The following is an 18,145-nucleotide window of genomic DNA, read 5'->3' as shown; positions in this document are numbered from 1 at the left end:
GACTTATTGTCACTTAGCTTCTCTCTTTATCTATTCAATAAGAATATTTATTTCTCAAATCTCTTATGCTAATAAACATTAACCCATAAAGATGTATGCAGTTGTGCATTCATCATAGGAGACTTTGCTATCTAAACAAAAACAGAAAAATAGAAGACCTAATCAAAGATCCATATTTTACGTTTTCACAATGCCAAGTATACGGACAAAACTGGTAATTATATTTTATTTCTTAGGTTTAGTTCTTGCCTAGAATTTAATGTTATCCAGACTTAGGCATTGTAATTATTTAACTAAGGCATTACTTATATCAACTATAAAGATGATAACTCTGACACGACTTTCTCTAGAACTTGGCTTCCCTTATTAATACCTATCAAATCTGTGGGATGCTGCTTTAACCACCCTTCCCTTCTCAATTGACATCTGATATTTAGGACTAATCACATTTTAAAATTACCCCATATTCAAATAACCCAAACACACTCATACATAGACAGACACACACATGCATGCACACAAACATGTATGTACATTTACATATAATCCAGCTATCCATAGAGGTTATTGTAAAGGATTGTGATATTTTTAACTGAGATTTTCAAACTGACTTTATTTCAACACAGTGCTTTCCTTAATTGCATATTCACTACCAATAATTTGTATTACCCAAAAGATAGAGAACATGAGCTGTAAAACATCATAAATATCATAAAATGTTCTCATCATATGAGAGCAAAGTAGGAAGACTGTGCCATTCACGGAAAACCAAAATGTCATAATTTAAAAATGTCATAATTTAAACCAAATCAATGCAATCTTCCCATGTTTCTTCTTATTTGGCCCCTTTAATTCAACAAAGATCACTGGTTATTTTATCTTTCCTTTTCCTCTTCATCATATACACATGTCCTCACATCTTTGACATGACATCAAAAACAAAACACAGCACTAGCATTTATACTGTCATTTGCATATAAACCAGTTGGGTCACACAGTTTCCAAGTGAATCGTTATACTAGGTATTTTCTAAATTTTACTTAGGCATACAGGGAAGAGAAACAATACAATTTTATACTTCTCCATTTACATACATATTATTACCTGGAGAGTGAGAAATATATCTCTTTAGAAATAGAGCAAAAAAAAAAAAAAAAAAAGAAATACAGCAAATTTTCATGGGTGTCCAGAACTTTCAGATTTAACATTGCCTTGAGGAAAAATGTAAAGTAAATAGTGAAAAGTGAATTTGTAGCATTCTTTATAGGATTATTATTAATGCTGTTGAATAAAACAGTTAGGGTTTTTGGTTTTGCTTTTATTGTTTTTAAAACCTGAGCTTTAAATGCATAAGTCTAGGAGATTCGGAGGACAAAATCAAATGATGCAAGAAACAGTAAGTCAAGTGGAAGTATATTTAGAGTAAAACTTTTTTCTTCCATACGACTTTTCTCATGGCATCTTTAACATCCTTATTTCTTAGAGAGTACAGTAAAGGGTTCAGCATAGGTGTGAATAAAATGTAACATACTGAAGCCACTTTACGAAGTTCTGGGTTATTTGGCGGTGTGAGATAGCCAAAGGAGACAGTCCCATAGAGCAAACTTACAACCCGCAGATGGGAGCTGCAAGTGCAGAAGCCTTTCTTCCTTCCTTCACTGGAGCGGATCTTTAAAACTGTGGACACAATATCATGTAAGATACTACAATAACAACTATTGTGGGCAAATAATGAGGATAGCCAAACTAAGTGACACCATCTTATTGATAAAGACATTGGAACAGGAGATCTTCTCAATTGGGTTTGAATCACAGTAGAAGTGATCATTGACTCGAGAGGCACTGAAAGACATTGGGAATGTTACACTGATTTGAAGAATGGAACTGACCCAGCCACAGAGATAAGAACCAGCCACCAACTGGATACAGAGACTTCTTGACATGCGGACAGTATAGAGGAGCAGGTTGCAGATGGCAGTGAAGTGGTCGTAGGCCATGACTGCCAAGACAAAGGCCTCTGTTACCATGAAAAGTGCATAAAGAAACAGCTGAGCCACACAACCTGCAAAGGATATGGTCTTTTTCTGAGACAGGATGTTGACCATGGCTCTGGGTACAATAACAGTGGAGTAGGAGAGGTCAATGATGGAGAGATTGCCTAGGAAGAAATACATTGGTATGTTTAGCCAGGGATCAGTCACAATGATGCCAATCATACTAAGGTTTCCCAGAAGGACCATCCCATAAACAATCAGGAATAGCAGGAAGAGGAGACAGTGGAGCTCTGGACGGACCCTGATGCTGCAGAATGAAGTCAGTCACTTCCGAATGGTTGTCTCCTCCCTTATCACCCATGGCAAACTTCTGCTTAAAGGCATAAGAGAAAGTCAACAAGTAAAGTTTCTGCTCTTTCTCTACTATCACAAATAACACTTCACATTTAAGGAGACTTTCTAGGGGCTTCCCTGGTGGCGCAGTGGTTAAGAATCTGCCTGCTGATTCAGGAAACGCTAGTTCGAGCCCTGGGCCGGGAAGATCCCACATGCCGTGGAGCGACTAAGTCTGTGCGCCGCAACTACTGAGCCTACACTCTAGAGCCCGCGAGCCATAGCTACTGAGCCTTCACTCTAGAGCCCACGAGCCACAACTACTGAAGCCCTCGTGCCACAACTACTGAAGCCCGTGTGCCTAGAGCCCATGCTCCGCAACAAGAGAAGCCACCACAATGAGAAGCCTGCGCACCGCAAAGAAGAGTAGCCCCCACTTGCCGCAAGTAAAGAAAGCCCACGCACAGCAACGAAGACCCAATGCAGCCAAAAATAAATAAATAAAAATTTTAAAATAAATAAATAAAAAGACTTTATAGTTGACATAATACTTTCATATCCATTATCCCATGAAGCTTACACACATGGCCAAAGGAAAATGAGAGATAGTTTGACTTGCCTAAGGTAACACACCTGGTTAAAAATGGAATTTGGACTCAAGATGAAATATTTTGAATTCAAGTCTAGGGTTAATTACAACACAACATAACTTGACACTTATTTATATCTCTCTACCTTGTCAAATGAGATGTCATCTGTGATTTCATAATATTAAAATCTGATAAACTTGTACTAAGAAAAAGACACTTCCTTAAATTTCAATTTATCATTTAATATTCATCTTTATCTGTAATACTTTGCTTCAATTCAGTAATAAAAAATAAATGAAGGAAAAGGAAGCTAAAAGTACATTCCAAGATAATATGAACTTTCTACCAAAAAGAGCTCTTACAACTGCAAGTACATTACTAAAGAACTAACTGTCATACTTGGAGATCTTTTAAAATGAAATCAGTCTTCAACTTCTGGAACTAGTCTAATTTTATTTAAGTGCAAAAGCAAAATGTGAGTGATACCTTTATATTTTTTATCCTGTGACGTTTATTGATCCTGGTTTTCTCTACATAAATCTGTCAAGACATCCATGTCATCTCAAACTTTTCTAAAGAAGAGAAAAAAAATTGAAGTTTCATTATAAGGAACCAATCAAAAATGTTAACTGTGTAAAAGAATATATTAGATTAGATAGCAAATTTTACTGAACTCTTAATATGATGGTTAGAGCTCAGTAGTTTTAAGAACAAATACATATTGATTTCCTAGGAGCATCCAAATTAACCTGTTTGAATTTGGGTGACCTGTTAAGTAACCAAGACAACTTTGGTTAATTTGAAATATTTCTATTATTTCTCTATGAAACAACACATTCATTGTCAATTAAGTTGTCTAGCAATTAAGGATAATCTTACACATCTTTTCTTCTAGATGGCATTTAAACCAAATGTCATTTATCCTTCCAGAGAGTGGTATGGATAATAAAAACCAGCAAACGATCCACAAAGTGTCTTTACCAAATTAAAATGAATGATATAGTAACAATCAAAATTAGAGAGTATGCTGAGTTTCTTTTTGACTCTCAAAATTCCCTCAGTTGTAAGAGCTTTTATTTTTTGTTCTTCTCTGGTCTGCAGAAATCCCTTGGATCCTAAAGCCTTCATGATCTTCTCTGCTTCTTTCACTTGTTTCTCCCAATAACTTTCTCCAAAAAGGACATGAGGGAATTCCCTGGCAGTCCAGTGGTTAAGACTCCATGCTTTCACTGCTGAGGACCTGGGTTTGATCCCTGGTTGGGGAACTAAGATCTCACAGGCCACGCACTGCGTGGCCAAAAAAAAAAAAAAAAAAAAAAGGACATAAAGTTAATTCATATAAATTCAAATCAAGGGGGGAAATGGCTGAACAAAATAATAATACTATTCTCAGTCTCCATCCTCACTCCACTGCTCTACTACATATTTGAAATCCATTCAAATAATTGTATAGCAGTTTGGTTTTATTAGGGGATGAGGGAATGAATTAAGTTTACAGGTTAACATACATGAAGACAATTATATTTTATTCTGGAACTAATAGAATGACTCTTTTTAGGCATAAAGCTGAAGGGAGCAGTTTCAAGCATCAGCCGTCATGTGTTGGTTTGCAATCAGAAAAAGAAGATTTAGAATAGAAAGCACTTCTGAAACATGCTAAAAACATTTCACAAAACTTCTTTCTGCAAAGAGACACAAGATTAATAGACCTTACACTTTGCTCCTATTTAAAAAGGAGGAGGAGGAGAAGAGGAAGAAGAAGGAGCAGAAGATGGAGAAGGAGAAGAAATTTTGTTCTTAAGCCAAGTCCAATGTTACTTTTTTGATGCTATATCAATAAAAGTAACATATTAATATTTCAAGGATAACCTAACCTAGGATAATATAAGAGTAATATCATTTATATTGCTTTTGTACAAAAGTATAGAATATAGACTAAGAAAAGATTCACCTCTGTTCATAGAATTATAAAGAGTCCATATTAGGCAAGAAATAATAAAAATAGAGACAATGGAGGATTTTTATAATTTTGAATTATTCTAAGAAGTGAAACAAGAGAGAAAAAAAGAGATCATAGAATACACATCATGAGTACTATATTTTAAACATCAGTTATCATATTACCAGTCTGATTTAACCATGATCTTCCTTAAAGCAATGAAATATGAATTATCAGGCTTTACTTTCATCTTGATAATATTTCACTCATGGCACAGCACATTTTGAAATTCAAGAAAAATGTATTTTAATCATATAGAAAATGTTCTTGGCTGCCTTCTAGGTGTTCATTGAAATAATTTTTGAACAGAAGTACTTCAAGATTGCTTGGTAATGCCTCCTTAAAGGTTTATGAAGATCTATTAATTAATTTAAGAGGTGTACACTTGTTAAATCACTATAAATCCAGCTTTGTTTTCACAGAGACTCTAGGATAGCTCATTAACATAAAGATACCTGAGGGACCTTCAAGATGGCAGAGGAGTAAGATGTGGAGATCACCTTCCTCCCCACAAATACATCAAAAATACATCTACATGTGGAACAATTCCTACAGAACACCTACTGAACGCTGGCAGAAGTCCTCAGACTTCCCAAAAGGCAAGAAAATCCCCACATACCTGGGTAGGGCAAAAGAAAAAACAGACAAAAGAATAGGGATGGGACCTGCACCTCAGGGAGGGAGCTGTGAAGGAGGAAAAGTTTCCACACACTAGGAAGCCCTTTCAGTGGTGGAGATGGGGGGTGGGCAGGGGGAAGCTTCAGAGCCACGGAGGAGAGCACAGCAACAGGGGTGCAGAGGGCAAAGCAGAGAGATTCCCGCAAGAGGATTGGTGCCGCCCAGCACTCACCAGCCTGAGAGGCTTGTCTGCTCACCCACCGGGGCGGGTAGGAGCTGGGAGCTGAAGCTCGGGCTTTGGAGGTCAGATCCCAGGGAGAGGACTGGGGTTGGCTGCGTGAAGACAGCCTGAGGGGGCTAGTGAGCCACAGCTAGCTGGGAGGGAGTCTGGGAAAAAGTCTGGACCTGCCTAAGAGGCAAGAGACCATTGTTTCAGGGTGTGTGAGGAGAGAGGATTCCTTCCCCATCTGCCCACAGAAGGCAGAGCACCACCTAAGCGAGCTCTAGAGACGGGCGCAAGCTGCGGTTATCAGCTCGGACGGCGAAGACAGGCATGAACCTCTAAGGCTGCTGCCGCTGCCACCAAGAATCCTGTGTGCAAGCACAAGTCACTATCCACACCACCACCACCACCACCCTGCCCGGGAGCCTGTGCAGCCCACCACTGCCAGGGTCCCAAGATCCAGGGACAACTTCCCCGGGAGAAGACACGGTGCACCTCAGGCTGTTTCAACGTCATGCTGGCCTCTTCCACCTCAGGCTCGCCCCACATTCCAGTTATGACTACTGTACCCCTCCCTCTCCCTGGCCTGAGTGAGCAAGAGCCCCCTAATGAGCCGCTGATTTAACTCCCTCCTGTCTGGGCGGTGAACAGACTCCTCACGGTGGCCTACACACAGAGGCGGGGCCAAAACCAAAGCTGAAACCCAGGAGCTGTGCGAACAAAAAAGAAAGGGAAATTTCTCTGTGCAGCCTGAGGAGCAATGGATTAAATCCCCACAATCAACTGGATGTACCCTGCATCTGTGGAATACCTGAATAAACAACAAATCATCCAAAAATTGAGGCGGTGGACTTTGGGAGCAACTGTAGACTTGGGGTTTGCTGTCTGCAACTGATTTGTTTCTGATTTTTATGTTTATCTTAGTATAGTTTTTAGCGCTTGTTATTGGTGGATTTGTTTATTGGATTGGTTGCTCTCTTTTTTTATTATTATTACTTTCTTATTTTAATAATTAAAAAAATTTTTTTTACTTTAATAAATTTTTTTCTTTCTTTTTTTCTCCCTTTTCTTCTGAGCCGTGTGGCTGACAGGGTCTTGGTGCTCTGGCTTGGTATCAGGCCTGAGCCTCTGAGGTGGGAGAGCCGAGCTCAGGACATTGGACCACCAGAGACCTCCCGGCCCAATGTAATATCAATCGTTTAGAGCTCTCCCAAAAATCTCCGTCTCAATGCTAAGACCCAGCTCCACCCAACAGCCACATATTCCAGTGCTGGATGCCCCATGCCAAACAACTAGCAAGACAGGGACACAACCCCACCCATTAGCACAGAGGCTGCCTAAAATCATACTAAGTTCACAGACACCCCAAAACACACCACCGGACGTGGCCCTGCCCACCTGAAAGAAAAGATCCAGCCCCACCAACCAGAAAGCAGGCACCAGTCCCCTTCACCAGGAAGCCTACACAAGCCACTGAACATACCTTACCCACTGGGGGCAGACACCAAAAACAATGGGAACTATGAACCTGCAGCCTGTGAAAAGGAGACCTCAAACACAGTAAGTTAAACAAAATGAGAAGACAGAGAAATATGCAGCAGATGAAGGAGCAAGGTAAAAACCCACAAGACCAAACAAATGAAGAGGAAATAGGCAGTCTACCTGAAAAAGAATTCAGAGTAACGATAGTAAAGATGATCCAAAATCTTGGAAATAGAATGGAGAAAATACAAGAAACATTTAACAAGGACCTAAAGAATTAAAGAGCAAACAAACAGTGATGAACAACACAGTAAATGAAATTTAAAATTCTCTAGAAGGAATCAATAGCAGAATAACTGAGGCAGAACAACGGATAAGTGACCTGGAAGACAAAATAGTGGAAATAACTACCACAGAGCAGAATAAAGAAAAAAGAATGAAAAGAACTGAGGACAGTCTCAGAGACCTCTGGGACAACATTAAACACACCAACATTCAAATTATAGGGGTCCCAAAAGAAAAAGAGAAAAAGAAAGGGTCTGAGAAAATATTTGAAGAGATTATGCTTGAAAACTTCCCTAACATGGGAAAGGAAATAGTCAATCAAGTCCAGGAAGCGCAAAGAGTCCTATACAGGATAAATCCAAGGAGAAACACGCCAAGACACATATTAATCAAACTATCAAAAATTAAATACAGAGAAAAAATATTAAAAGCAGCAAGGGAAAAGCAACAAATAACATACAAGGGAAACCCCATAAGGTTAACAGCTGATCTTTTGGCAGAAACTCTCCAAGCCAGAAGGGAGTGGCAGGACATATTTAAAGTGATGAAAGGGAAGAACCTACAACCAAGATTACTCTATCCAGCAAGGATCTCATGCAGATTCGACGGAGAAATTAAAACCTTTACAGACAAGCAAAAGTTAAGAGAATTCAGCACCACCAAACCAGCTTTACAACAAATGCTAAAGGAACTTCTCGTTGCAGGAAACACAAGAGAAGGAAAAGACCTACAATAACAAACCCAAATCAATTAAGAAAATGCTAATAGGAACATACATATCGACAGTCACTTTAAATGTAAATGGATTAAATGCTCCAACCAAAAGACATAGACTGGCTGAATGATACAAAAACAAGATCCATATATATGCTGTCTACAAGAGACTCACTTCAGACCTAGGGGCACATACAGACTGAAAGTGAGGGGATGAAAAAAGATATTCCATGCAAATGGAAATCAAAAGAGAGCTGAAGTAGCTATACTCATATCAGATAAAATAGACTTTAAAATAAAGAATGTTACAAGAGACAAGGAAGGACACTACATAATGATCAAGGGATCAATCCAAGAAGAAGATATAACAATTATAAATATATATGCACCCAACATAGGAGCACCTCAATATATAAGGCAACTGCTAACAGTTATAAAACAGGAAATCGACAGTAACACAATAATAGTGGGGGACCTTAACACCTCACTTAAACCAATGGACAGATCATCCAAAATGAAAATAAATAAGGAAACACAAGCTTTAAATGATACATTAAACAAGATGGACTTAATTGATATTTAAAGGACATTCCATCCAAAAACAACAGAATCTTCTCAAATGCTCATGGAACATTCTCCAGGATAGATCATATCTTGGGCCACAAATCAAGCCTTGGTAACTTTAAGAAAATTGAAATCTTACCAAGTATCTTTTCCGACCACAATGCTATGAGACTAGATATCAATAACAGGAAAAAATCTGTAAAAAATACAAACACATGGAGGCTAAACAATACGCTACTAAATAACTAAGAGATCACTGAAGAAATCAAAGAGGAAATAAAAAAATACCTAGAAACAAATGACAATGAAAACACGATGACCCAAAACCTATGGGATGCAGCAAAAGCAGTTCTAAGAGGGAAGTTTATAACAATACAATCCTACCTCAAGAAACAAGAAAAATCTGAAATAAACACCTAACCTTACACCTAAAGCAATTAGAGAAAGAAGAACAAAAAAACCCAAAGTTAGCAGAAGGAAAGAAATCATAAAAATCAGATCAGAAATAAATGAAAAAGAAATGAAGGAAATGATAGTAAAGATCAATAAAACTAAAAGTCGGTTCTTTGAGAAGATAAACAAAATTGATAAATAAAATTAGCCAGACTCATCAAGAAAAAAAGGGAGAAAACTCAAATCAATAGAAATGAAAAAGGAGAAGTAACAACTGACACTGCAGAAACACAAAGAAATACAAAGGATCATGAGAGATTACTACAAGCAACTGCATGCCAATAAAATGACAACCTGGGAGAAGTGGACAAATTCTTAGAAAAGCACAATCTTCCGAGACTGAACCAGGAAGAAATAGAAAATATAAACAGACCCAGTCACAGGTACTGAAATTGAGACTGTGATTAAAAATCTTCCAACAAACAAAAGCCCAGGAACAGATGGCTTCACAGGCTTCACAAATTCTATCAAACATTCAGAGAAGAGCTAACACCTATCCTTCTCAAACTCTCCCAAAATATAGCAGAGGGAGGAACACTCCCAAACTCATTCTACGAGGCCACCATCACCCTGATACCAAAACCAGACAAAGATGTCACAAAAAAAGAAAACTACAGGCCAATATCACTGATGAACATAGATACAAAAATCCTCAACAAAATACTAGCAAACAGAATCCAACAGCACATTGAAAGGATCATACACCATGATCAAGTGGGGTTTATCCCAGGAATGCAAGGATTCTACAATATACGCAAATCAATTAATGTGATACAACATATTAACAAACTGAAGCATAAAAACCATATGATAATCTCAATAGATGCAGAAAAACTTTTGACAAAATTCAACACCCATTTATGATAAAAACTCTCCAGAAAGTGGGCATAGAGGGAACCTACCTCAACATAATAAAGGCCATATATGACACACCCACAGCCAACATTATTCTCAATGGTGAAAAACTGAAACCATTTCCTGTAAGATCAGGAACAAGACAAGGTTGTCCACTCTCACTACTATTATTCAACATAGTTTTGGAAGTTTTAGCCAGAACAATCAGAGAAGAAAAAGAAATAAAAGGAATCCATATCAGAAAAGAAGTTAAACTGTCACTGTTTACAGATGACATGATACTATACATAGAGAATCCTAAAGATGCTACCAGAAAACTACTAGAGCTAATCAATGAATTTGGTAAAGTAGCAGGATACAAAACTAATGCACAAAAATCTCTGGCATTCCTATACACTAACGATGAAAAATCTGAAAGAGAAATTAAGGAAACAATCCCATTTACCACTGCAACAAAAAGAATAAAATACCTAGGAATAAACTTTCCTAAAGAGACAAAACACCTGTATGCAGAAAACTATAAGACACTGATGAAAGAAATTAAAGATGATACAAACAGATGGAGAGATATACCATGTTCTTGGATTGGAAGAATCAATATTGTGAAAATGACTATACTACCCAAAACAATCTACAGATTCAATGCAATCCCTATCAAATTACCAATGGCATTTTTCACAGAAATAGAACAAAAAATTTTACAATTTCTATGGAAACACCAAAGACCCTGAATAGCCAAAGCAATCTTAAGAAAGAAAAATGGAGCTGGAGGAATCAGGCTCCCTGACTTCAGACTATACTACAAAGCTACAATAATCAAGACAGTATGGTACTGGCACAAAAACAGAAATATAGATCAATGGAACAGGATAGAAAGCCCAGAGATAAACCCACACTCATATGGTCACCTTATCTTTGACAAAGTAGGCAAAAATATACAATGGTGAAAAGACAGCCTCTTCAATAAGTGGTGCTGGGAAAACTGGACAGCTACATGTAAAAGAATGAAAGTAGAACAGTGCCTAACACCATACACAAAGGTAAACTCAAAATGGATTAAAGACCTAAATGTAAAGCCAGACATTATAAAACTCTTAGAAAACATAGGCAGAACACTCTATGTGTTCACAGCATGATAAATCACAGCAAGATCCTTTTTGACCCACCTCCTAGAGAAATGGAAATAAAAACAAAAATAAACAAATGGGACCTAATGAAACTTAAAAGCTTTTGCACAACAAAGGAAACCACAAACAAGATGAAAAGACAACCCTCAGAATGGGAGAAAATATTTGCAAATGAAGCAACTGACAAAGGATTAATCTCCAAAATATACAAGCAATTCATGCAGCTCAATATTAAAAAAACAAACAACCAAATCCAAAAATGGGCAGAAGACCTAAATAGATATTTCTCCAAAGAAGATATACAGATTGCCAACAAACACATTAAAGGATGCTCAACATCGCTAATCATTAGAGAAATGCAAATCAAAACTACAATGAAGTGTCACCTCACACTGGTCAGAATGGCCATCATCAAAAAAATCTACAAGCAATAAATTCTGGAGACGGTGTGGAGAAAAGGGAACCCTCTTGCACTGTTGGTGGGAATGTAAATTGATACAGCCACTATGGAGAACAGTATGGAGGTTTCTTAAAAAACTAAAAATAGAACTACCATATGACCCAGCAATCCCACTACTGGACATATACCCTGAGAAAACCATAATTCAAAAAGAGACATGTACCACAATGTTCATTGCAGCAGTATTTACAATAGCCAGGACATGGAAGCAACCTAAGTGTCCATCAACAGATGAATGGATAAAGAAGATGTGGCACATATATGCAATGGAATATTACTCAGCCATAAAAAGAAACAAAATTGAGTTATTTGTAGTGAGGTGGATGGACCTAGAGCCTGTCTTACAGAGTGAAGTAAGTCAGAAAGAGAAAAACAAATACCATATGCTAAGACATGTATATGGAATCTAAAAAAAAAAAAAAGGTTCTGATGAACCTAGGGGCAGGACAGGAATAAAGATGCAGATGTAGAAAATGGACTTGAGGACACGGGGAGGGGGAAGGGTAAGCTGGGACAAAGTGAAAGAGTAGCATTGACATATATACACTACCAAATATAAGATAGATAGCTAGTGGGAAGCAGCTGCATAGCACAGGGAGATCAGCTTGGTGCTTTGTGACCACCTAGAAGGGTGGGATAGGGAGTGTGGGAGGGAGACGCAAGAGGGAGGAGATACGTGGATATATGTATATGTATAGCTGATTCACTTTGTTATAAAGCAGAAACTAACACACCATTGTAAAGCAATTATACTCCAATAAAGATGTTAAAATAATTAAAAACAAATTTCTAATTAATATGATATTAGATGAGATTTATTGATGTATGTTATAGACTTTTTAAATGAATAAACAAGATATATATACGTATATGTAATATATATCAAGATATGTACATATGGCAAACATAATGCTGAATGATGAAAAGAAATTGTTAAATCATATATATGGAAGGGCATAGTTTTCATAAATTGTATTAATTATACATACATATGATACATTTCATAAATGTATTAATTATACTAAATACATTATGTATTATCCGTGGATCTAAATGTTAAGTAGCAGAAGTAAATCTATGCATAAAAGGAGGGTAAAATGCCAGAGGTTTAAGATTTTAGTGATGTAAGTATCACTGTATTGTTTAATTTTAAAAACAGAGAGCTTTGAAGCAAAAACAGAAAATGTTAAATTTGCTAAATTGAGGTTGTTCCTAGATGGCCATATATTACACTGTTTTCAGTACTTTCCACAGTGGTGAAGTATTTTAGTTGTTTTAAAAATTGAAATAGAGATAATGAGAGGTTGTTTCAGGAAAAAGTAATGAGCACAGGCTTACTCTCTGTCCTGACTCCGTGGTCCTTGAGTGACACATGAAATCACTTTTTTCCTTTCTCTCTAGCTGCTAACCCACATGTGATACCGGTCAGAATAAGTTGACATCAGCCAATCCCAAATTCTACCTGCTGACCTAATCTTACACTCCAGCTTACCGCTTACTTCTCTTTTTGTGTTGTAGTTTGGAAGAGTAATTTCACCACATGTTTGGATGAACCATTAAGTGGCCAGCAGCTCTTCCAAACTCAAAAAATCTCCCCACACATATCAACCAATTGCTGTTGACTAAAAACAGCGAATTTTGCTCAAGATGCACGTTTTTTTTTTAAATTTATTTATTTATTTTTGGCTGTGTTGGGTCTTCGTTGCTGTGCGAGGGCTTTCTCCAGTTGTGGCAAGCGGGGGCCACTCTTCATCGCGGTGCGCGGGCCTCTCACCATCGCGGCCTCTCCCGTTGCGGAGCACAGGCTCCAGACGCGCAGGCTCAGCAGCTGTGGCTCACGGGCCTAGTTGCTCTGCGGTATGTGGGATCTTCCCAGACCAGGGCTCGAACCCGTGTCCCCTGCATTGGCAGGCAGACTCTCAACCACTGCGCCACCAGGGAAGCCCTAAGATGCACGTTTTTTTAAGACACAGTGACTTTATACAGAGCAAAACATCAGAGGTGTCTTTTCCTCTGAATGGGAATTGGAGCTCCAAGGACCAAGACCCAGACTTGAAAGAACAGCTACACCGTTCTATCTTCTCCAGAGCTCCACTTCAGCTTCATTAGACTTTGAAGAAGAGAGGTACAAGATAAAAGTAATACAAGCATATACATTTCCAAATATATTTCCAAAGTGCTTAGATCTATACTTTAGTACCTATATTTTTAAAGCAATATTTGTAAAGTACCTATGACAACATAAAAGAGGTACATACTGAAACTGTTCATTATTGTTCATACAATAAATCCTGATTGAGTGCTCACTAGCAGTAAGGCGCTGTGCTAGCAAAGCTCTCTATATAATGGGACATGTGTGCATGGTACTGAACAATGTATTTTCTAAAAACTACTCAGGAAAAAATTGGCTTATGTGTATGACAGAAATACCTTTTATCCTAAGTTTAAGAAATAACTGACTTTAAATCTCATAACTTCATAAAATGGATTCATCTTTTTCATCCAAAAAAAATTCTGTGTATAGATGTGGTACGTGATTACTTATAGGGTCAGTCAGTAGAAACAAGCTCAGCTGTAGAGTATTGCATCCCAAAGCTTCCAAATGCTAAGCAAGTATCTGTATTCCTTTAGGAGAAACCAGTATTAAAATGTAATATCAAATCAGAAATTTTCGAAACGAGTGAATGCGGACAACCCAAAATACCATGTGGTGGTAGCACGTCCCCATGATAACACTGCTTCCACACTGACTTGTCCGTGGTCAGAAAGAAAACCTTGAGTGAGATGTCCCCATTAAATCCTAAGTGTTAACTTTAGGAAGAACTTCAGGATCTATTTAGCCCAAGTTTCCCTTCACCTTCCAAAGAGGAAACCTAATTTCTGAAAAATTAAGGCATTTTTCCAAAGTCAAACAAGCAGTTAGTGGACAGAACTGGGATCAGAACCTTGTCTTCTAGCCCCCAGGGCACACTCCCTAATGGTAAAAAACCTTCATCGTGCCGTTTCTCTACCCCAAAGCCTCCAGATGACGGTTATCGCTAAGAGAAATGATACTATGGAATAAAATACGTAAACTGAGCAGCAAGCAGTTTTTTCGTGGGGACTTCTCCTCCTTCCCTAGTCCCAGCTCCCCCTGACCTAAAGATCTCCTTTTGGTACCTTCCCATTTTCTAACCCCTCCCCACAAAATGGGAGTGATTTGGGTATCAATAGGCTCATTCATTTTTCATATATTTACTTTAAATGTAAAATGAATGGATGTTGCTCAAATTAAGGTAATATTAGGCTATAGAAATAGATAAACCTTTAAGTTGACTTTACAGTCATTCTCCTTCAGGCTAAATGCAGTCATTTAGTCATTCCTAGTCATTCCTAGTTTGCCTGGGCCTGAGGGGTTTCCCAGAATGCAACATTTTTACTGTACATGCTTTAGGGAAGCTCCCACACCAACCTGGTTTATTTTAGAACTCCAGTAAATCAAACCATCTTTATGCTTATTTCTAACAAAACCTAGTCATTTTCTTAAAACTAGAATGTATGTAATAATAGCTAACTTTTGCCAAGTGCTTGCCAATTTCCTGGGATTCTGCTATTTGACTCATAATAACCTTTTTTTAAAAATTTATTTATTTTATTTATTTATTACTTTTGGCTGCTTTGGGTCTTCATTGCTGCACGTGGGCTTTCTCTAGTTACAGCGAGCGGGGGCTACTCTCTTTGTTGCGGTGCGAGGGCTTCTCATTGCGGTGGCTTCTCTTGTTGTGGAGCACGGGCTCTAGGCGCGCGGGCTTCAGTAGTTGTGGCACGCCGGCTCTAGAGCGCAGGGGCAGTAGTTGTGGCGCACAGGCTTCAGTAGTTGTGGCTCGCGGGCTCTAGAGCGCGGGCTCAGCAGTTGCGGCGCACGGGCTTAGTTGCTCCGCGGCGTGTGGGATCTTCCCGGACCAGGGCTTGAACCCGTGTCCCCTGCATTGGCAGGCAGATTCTTAACCCCTGCACCACCAGGGAAGCCCCCATAATAACTTTTTGAGAGAAAATCTTTTATTTTTCTCATGCTTCAAACCAGTGAATTGAGGCTTAAAGAAGATAAGTAATTTAAGATTATACAATTCATAGTGGAAATGCTAGGTTTCAAGCCCAAATCTGTTGGTTCTCAGAGCCTGTGCCCTCATTCACGTCATTACACCATTTCTCATATAGAGGGGATTTTGTTCTGTCTAGAACTTTCTGCATCAGTGGAAATGTTCTATATCTGCTCTGTCCAATAGGGTAGCCCCTGGCCACCTGTGACTACTGAACATTTGAAATATGGCTTATGTGACTGAGAAACATAATTTTAATTTTCCTTCATTTCAATTAATTTAAATTTAAATATCTGTCTGTGACTAGTGGACAGCAAAGGTCTTGGTGTGTTACATCCACATACAGGCAGACCTCAGGGATATTGCAGGTTCAGTTCCAGACCACCACAATATAAATCAAATATCGCAATAAAGCGAGTCACACAAATCTTTTGGTTTCCCAGTGCATATAAAAGTTATGTTTAGGGCTTCCCTGGTGGCGCAGTGGTTGAGAATCTGCCTGCCAATGCAGGGGACGCGGGTTCGAGCCCTGGTCTGGGAAGATCCCACATGCTGCGGAGCAACTGGGCCCGTGAGCCACAACTACTGAGCCTGCGCGTCTGGAGCCTGTGCCCCGCAACGGGAGGCCGCGATAGTGAGAGGCCCGCGCACCGCGATGAAGAGTGGCCCCCGCTCGCCGCAACTGGAGAAAGCCCTCGCACAGAAACGAAGACCCAACACAGCAATCAATCAATCAATCAATCAATCAATCAATCAATCAATCAATCAATAAATAAATAAATAAATAAATAAAGTTATGTTTACATTATAGTGTAGTTGATTAAGTGTGCAATAGCATTATGTCCAAAAAAAAAACCAGTGTACATACCTGAATTTTAAAATATTGCTAAAAGATGCTAACATCATCTGAGCCTCCAGCGAGTAGTAATCTTTACTGGTGCAGCGTCTTGCCCTGATGTTGATGGCTGGTGACTGATTGGGGTGGTAATTGCTGTAAGGTAGGGTGGCTATTGTAACTGCTTACAACAAGACAACAATGAATTTTGCCACATCAATTGACTGTTCCTTTCACAAATGATTTCTCTGTAGCATGCAATACTATTTGATAGCATTTTACCCACAGAAGAATTTCTTTCAAATTTGGAGTTAATCTTCTCAAACCCTGTCGCTGTTTTTTCAACTAAGTTTGCATTATATTCTAAATCCCTTGTTGTCATTTCAACAATCAATTAAGTTTACCATTTATATGGGTGCGGTTCATGGCCCCCTAAAACAATTACAATAGTAACATCAAAGATCACTGATCACAGATCACCAATAACAAATATAATACTAATGGGAAGGTTTGAAATATTTCAAGAATTATAAAAATGAAGATTTTGCTCACGAAGTGAGCAAATGCTCTCGGAAAAATGCTTCCGGTAGACTTGCTCCACTCAGGGTTGCCACAGACCTTCAATGTGTAAAAATTGCAGTATCTTCAAGGTACAATAAAGGGAAGTGCAATAAAACAAGGTGTGTGTGTAATATAATAAAAAGAGAAAGGGCATTAGAGTCAACCGCCAGCTGTGTGGACTAGAGTGACATTTTTAGCTTTAAATCTCTAAGATTCGGTTGACTCATGTATAAAATGAGGATAATTATAATTGCACCAGAGAGTTGTTGTTTTAATGAGATATATAAAATGTTTGGCACTAATAATCACTAAACATGTTTCATTTGCCCCTTAAAGAGCTAAAGGGTTTGGGCAGGAAATTGCATAAGCGCCACTTAGCACTTCTTCCAATGTTTGACAATTCATGTCAGAAAATTCTCCAGTGTCTCTCCCATTGTAGAATAATTTGGGTTCTTTCACTACATTCTCTCTTAGAATTATTGCTGGGTTTAAACTTCTAATGACAAATGTAAAGTACCCCACAGTTATCTCAGTGACCAGAACACAGTAATGTGCAATAATGTTTCTTTTCCCCCTTACCTCCCTTAGGACTTGGAATAATTTGTCTTTTAAACCCCACAAAACATCCTTGATGAAGAAGGTAGGAAAGGGTGGGAGGAATATCCTATCTCTACTTCTCTGAGGTCAAAGGATAATTGAACTCACTTTGGGCTCAGGCATGTTCAAGAAGCTAGTGCTATACTATCTCTACGATCATTTGATATGTGAGTACAGTCGTCCCTCTGTATCCACAGGGAATTTGTTCCAGGACCCCTGCGGATACCAAAATCAGCAGATGCTCAAGTCCCTTATATAAAATGGCATAGTATTTGCATATAACCTACACACATCCTCCCATATACTGTAAATCATCTCTAGACTACTTATAATACCTAATACAATGTAGATGCTATGTAAATAGTTGCTAGCGCGG

General features: G+C 38.5%; 1 pseudogene; it reads right to left on the bottom strand.

Moving 5' to 3' along the window:
- Positions 1–1,417: 1,417 nt before the first annotated feature.
- LOC118902396 lies at positions 1,418–2,355 on the bottom strand (annotated as a pseudogene).
- Between the last annotated feature and the right edge of the window lie 15,790 nt (positions 2,356–18,145).

Source organism: Balaenoptera musculus, chromosome 10 (assembly GCF_009873245.2).
Source record: "Balaenoptera musculus isolate JJ_BM4_2016_0621 chromosome 10, mBalMus1.pri.v3, whole genome shotgun sequence".
Lineage (NCBI taxonomy): Eukaryota > Metazoa > Chordata > Mammalia > Artiodactyla > Balaenopteridae > Balaenoptera > Balaenoptera musculus.
Note: the sequence above shows the minus strand (reverse complement) of the source record. Positions and strands in the feature narration are given on the sequence as shown.